The sequence below is a fragment of the Athene cunicularia genome, assembly GCF_003259725.1.
Source record: "Athene cunicularia isolate RWA chromosome 24 unlocalized genomic scaffold, athCun1 chr24_part1, whole genome shotgun sequence".
Classification (NCBI taxonomy): domain Eukaryota; kingdom Metazoa; phylum Chordata; class Aves; order Strigiformes; family Strigidae; genus Athene; species Athene cunicularia.
Window position 1 is genome coordinate 4,739,065 of NW_020799132.1, and position 5,470 is coordinate 4,744,534.

Genomic DNA, 5,470 nt, shown 5'->3' on the forward strand with positions numbered 1-5,470 from the left:
TGCAGGGAGGGATGCAGGGAGGGAGCTGGGGTGCAGGGAGGGATGCAGGGAGGGAGCACAGGGAGTTGGGGTGCAGGGAGGGATGCAAGGAGGGAGCTGGGGTGCAGGGAGGGATGCAGGGAGTTGGGGTGCAGAGAGGGATGCAGGGAGGGAGCACAGGGAATTGGGGTGCAGGGAGGGATGCAAGGCAGGGATGCAAGGAGGATGCAGGGCAGGGATGCGGGCCGGCACTGGAACTATTACTCCCAACAGTGACCGGTTTTCCTAAGCCCAGACCAGACACTTCTGGGAGGGACATTTGATTTTTGCAAGGCCGTGCCTTCTCCCCACACATCCCAAAGCGCTTTGGGCCTTCCCCCTGTTAGCCAGGGCCCAGACTCTTCCCCCTGTGTCCTCTCCTGCACTGCCCGAGAAGGACACGGGGTGACATACTTCTGCCCCCAGCTTCTAAAATCTTCATATGAAATGTTAACCTCCTCCTTGTGCGTGGAACATTCACGTATGCTGGGGAAGAGACACCATCCAGCACCGGGAAACGGGCAGGAGTGGGACAAACTGGCCGTGTCCTATAGCACCAGGCTGAGAACTGCAGCACCAGACGGTCAGTTTTCTAAGGCCGTAACGCTCCAGTCTCCTCTGCTACACTGCAGTTTTGTTTTCCTGGTGGTTTGTTTGTTTGTTTTCAATAGCGAGAAAAAGTAAAGCTTTTAAACCATGAATTAATTGGACTCTTGCATTAGGAGCAATGAACTATTATTTGACAGAAATTCATCTTCCCCTCCTGCTGGGAAGAAATAAGCTGGAGGAAAAGAATCAGCTTCACAGGAGAAAAAAAAAAAAAAAAAAAAAAAAAAAAAAAAAAAAAAAAACAAAAAAACCCCGCCTCTGCTTCAGAGACAAATTACTCATAAGATACACAGGTAACAGACAGAGGGTGCTTTGAGCTCATCCCTTTTACACATCATTTCCCTTAGGACAACAGCTACAAGTCAATCGCTTTGTGAATGATCCCCGCGCCTTTGCACCAGTGACCCTGCCCAACAGGCCATTCCCAGCATTTATTATTCTCAGAATGGAAGAGCATTTCCCTACCTCTGGGCTGTATTTGCTTTTTAGCTTATGATTGTGGCCCTCGAGGTCCAGATTCACAACTGTCCGGGCTGCAGGTCAGTCCTGCACGGAGCAAAGCTTTCTGCTCACGTCTGAGCCCGGGGGAGAGCTGGTGGCAGGGGGGCTCTGGGGGCCAGGACAGGCAGGGCTGGCACTGCCAGGCAGAGCTCCCTCCGTCCGCCCCTTGCAGGCACGGTCCCACCTGATGCTGCATCCTCCTGGCTCCTGCCCTGCCAGGGCTTCGCTCGTGCAGCCCCTCCGCTTGCTTTTAGACAGCTTTTGCATAGTTCAGCTACAACTCTGCCTGGCCTTAAGTCTTTCCTGGAATTATTGGAGCCTCAGCCTTGCTGTTGTACTCTTAAAATGTAAGTTAAGACCTGGAAAGCTAATACAAGGCCTTCACCTCAAAAGCTCCATGAGCCATCTTCTGGCACAGCGTAAATCAGATCAGGATCACAGCGCGCAGAGCATCCTCGTCAGCCCGCAGCAGGCGAGGGCCGGCTCAGAGGGAACAAGCTGGAGGAACCAGCTACCCAGGGAGCTGGCGGCGGCCACCAGGGCCTGGAAAGCAGAAGGTAGATGTGGTGCCCGGCCCTGCTGCCCTGGTGGGCAGCACAAAGTTTTCCTGTCCCCCGTGGGGAAGGCAGGGGGGCAGCCTGGCGGCTCACCCCCCTCACCATGCCGGCAGCACCGGTCCTGTCCCGTGGGGCTCACAAGAAAGAAGAGGACAGTGTGGCTGAGCTCAGTCCCGCTCCTCTTCCCCACCCCGCTCTTGAAAAGCTGAGGCTCTCCTGCCACAAATCTCACCATGAATTTGGAGCAAAGATAACTGGATTCCAGTTACATCCAACTTCATCTGCTCTCTCCAGTTTCCGAGACAGTTGTGTTTTATTTAAGACCTTTTGGGATCTTTGTGCTTGAGATAATTCAGGCAAGGGAATAAACAGGGTATAAATAAAAATAAAAGATATTCTAACCCTAAGAGAGAGGTTTCAAAACTGCCTTCTGACGTGAAGCGTTACGCGGGGAGAGGAGGAGGAGGAGGGAAGCCATCCAACTAGTTTATGAAATAGTTTGGCCATTTTATGAACGAGGTTATTCAACAGTTGCCTGCAAAAGCAAGGGAGTTTGGTGACCTAGAAAATCCTGTTTGTGGAAGGAGCTAGTGGTGTTGTACGACTATAAATCCAAAGATTACAGAGGGTTTGGGATCCTGCTTACGCTCAGGGGCGCAGAAAGACAGGGAAGAGACACAGATATTGCAGAAAGCCAGAGAGGCAGCATCTGTCCTAAGGGCTCCGAGACCCCTCCAGGGTGTCCGGGGCAGAGCACTGGTCCCCACCGCACCAGGCAGCCCGGAAAGCTCCTCAGGGAGTCACCAAGATGCTCCCTAAGGTCAGCAAGACACAGGTGGGAAATCAGATGGTGCTAGGAAATGAGTTAATCATCCAAAAGAGGAGAAACAATAGTTGTACTGTTGCAGGTTCAGCTCTATCCAGACCAAAACAGGCTTTCCCCAGCAGTAGCTTTACCAGCTGTGCCCACGCAGGGTGTAAGAAAGCCCGCAGTGATACAGATGGATCAGTCTGCCCCTGTTTTCCCAAACAACAGGCTGTTTGTTCCATGGAATAATCTTAACGTCTACAGATCCAAACATCTGGGGGAAATAGCCACCATCAGTGATCACACTGCTTACCTCACGGCATATTGTATATCTAAGCAATTAAATTATCTTTTCCCTCTCCGTCGCACTAAGAGGGGCTCTGATCTCAAATTGACGTGAAGTTGAGCCGTGAATCATTTAAACAACTGCTACATTTATCTTCATAGGTGGCTATATTTCAGCAGAAGAGTAAATAACAGTACCACTGTAAAAGAGTCAGTCAAATGCATGAAGTACTGAGAGATTTCTGGGGATAAAAGACATTGACGAAAGGCAAGATTTCTCATTTGACTGAAATATATTAAAAAAAAAAAATCTATTATATATGTGCCAGATTTTTTTCTTCAAGGTTCATAACAACTTTCTATTGGTAATAGAACATGTCCAAATTAGATAATTTTATAGATAAGAACAGCTTTGAGGGAACCGGTTAGCGGAGTAAGTATCTTGTGGTAGTTACATAAAAAAGCCCATCTAATTATATATATATATTTAGACGGCTCAAAGAAGTTAGTAGGATGAGTTAGATAAATAAGGAACATTTTGTGGAACAGTTTGTTTGCTTTCTTTTTTATGCAAAAGAAAATGCGTGTGAATTTAAAAGAGCTGAAGTCAGAAACGGCATCTGCGATCCTGATGCAAAATTTGGGGGGGGGGGTAACTAGTAATCCCGCTGGAGGAGGCTGCTCCACACCCTCGGGTGTATGACACCCCCTCCCCGAGGCACGGGAAGGTCTGAGGTGGTTTTGTGGGTGAGGCTGTGCCCCTGCCAGACCCCCCCCTCCCGGCACTAAAGGGCAGCGGGTGCGCACGTGGCCGCAGGATCCCGGCTGGATCAAACAAGGAACGTGGAGGCCACCACCAGCATTTCACATTTTGTGGGTTTATTGTCCCGCAGGCAGGAATGGGGAATCCCCAGGCCCGTTTCCCAGGGATGTGGGAGCCCTGCTGCCACGCTGGCATTTCTAACCTTTAAACGGCCACTGCCACCGTCACAGGGATCATTTTTGCTTGAAATGCAGCGATATGGCCCCGTTCAATCCCTGCCCAGCACTCAGGCTCGGGTCTTCTAGGCCACATCTCACCTATTAACAACCTCCATCCTTACTCTCCAGCTTATTCCCAATTTTAAAAGCAACCCATTCCTTTAACTACCATTAATCCCACCAATATATATATATATGGTTAGTCCCTCAGGCTTCCAAAACAGCTTGTCACATACCTTACTGGGTGCTGTACACACAGAGACAACCCTGGCAGATCAGAGCAGAGCATTTAAATGAGGTTCAAAATAGCATGTGCGGTGCCTTATCATTTTAAGAGATGGGAAACAGGGGGCTGGAGCAACACCACGATTTCAGTAAGGTCACACAAGCTCGCGTAGCAAATCGCAGAACTACACCCAGGCCTCCTACGCTTTTCGTCACAGCCCTCCGCTTTCTCGAGATCTATCGCTTCAGACAATAATAAATATTGGAGTGATCATTTGCAAAGTGTTTATCTTCACTTGCATCTTAGTTTTCTTTGCTTTTTTGGTGTTCTCTTCCTTATAATTACCGCCATCAAAGGATGTTTTCTCCTGTATGTATTCTATTCACACACCAAAGAAAAATAAAAGCAGCAATTTAAAAGCAAAGAAAAAAAAAAAAAAGAGAAAAAAACCAGCACAACCAAAAAAGAAAACCCACATAAACCACCCCTCTTTGAAATATGGTGAAAGCAAAAGATTTAAGAGACTTTCAGGTGAGAAATAATTAAGAAAAAGGAGTAATAAAGAATGAAACTGACTTCAGAGATTGGTCCGAGGACTGAGGACGCGGCCCTGAGTGGAGACGCTGGTTTAGCTGCTCTGGCGTGGACTGAGACACCCGGGAGGAGCATCACACCTTCCCCAGCTCCGCAGTGGGTTCAGGGGACTCAGCCCTGGAGTCTCTGCTCTGGCTGGGACAAATCGATCTGCCGCTGAATCCCCACCAGCACGTAAAGCCTCTGGTCTCCAGGGAAGGAGCGTGCGGAGGTGCACTCACCTTTCATTTCTCCAGTTCCCGAAGGGACTGTAGATGCTCCTGACCCGCTCGTCTCCCAGGGTTGGCCAGTCCACGCCCCAGGTTGTCTCCAGCCAGCAAAAGCTTTTCTGAGCCGAGCTCTGAGCACCCCGATGTCCTCCAGCACTAACGCTTCTACGGAGAGCTCAGTAAAGCGGAGGAGACGAAGGCTCAGGCCTAGGATGGAGGGCATCAGCATCATCACCTGAATGGATTTAGATCCGCCGAGAATCCAACCCCCGAGTCTCTGAAGCGTATTCCAAGGAGAAAGCGAGCGGAGTCCCGGCGGAGCAGCCGGACCCCCGGCCGCCCCAGCGCAGATGCCGGCGCAGGAACGCGGCCCCTCAGAGATCGCGTTTGCTGCGGAGAAAGAGAAGCCAAGAGCAGAGGCTTTCCCTGCTCCTTCGCTAATACAAAGCTACGGCGAGCTCTCCTACGTCTGTGACTGACAGGGACGTCCACGGCCATTCCGGGTGGGCTGCAGCTGCCACCTGCAACAGCATCAGCACCACGGAAGAAATACTTTTTTTTTTTTTTTTTTTTCCCCTAAGGTGGACTGATACTGTCGGACCTCCAACAAACATTTTCTTTTTGCCAACTCCAGATCAGATGAGGAGCCCATCTTATAGAGAAAGACAGATGAGCAATAGCT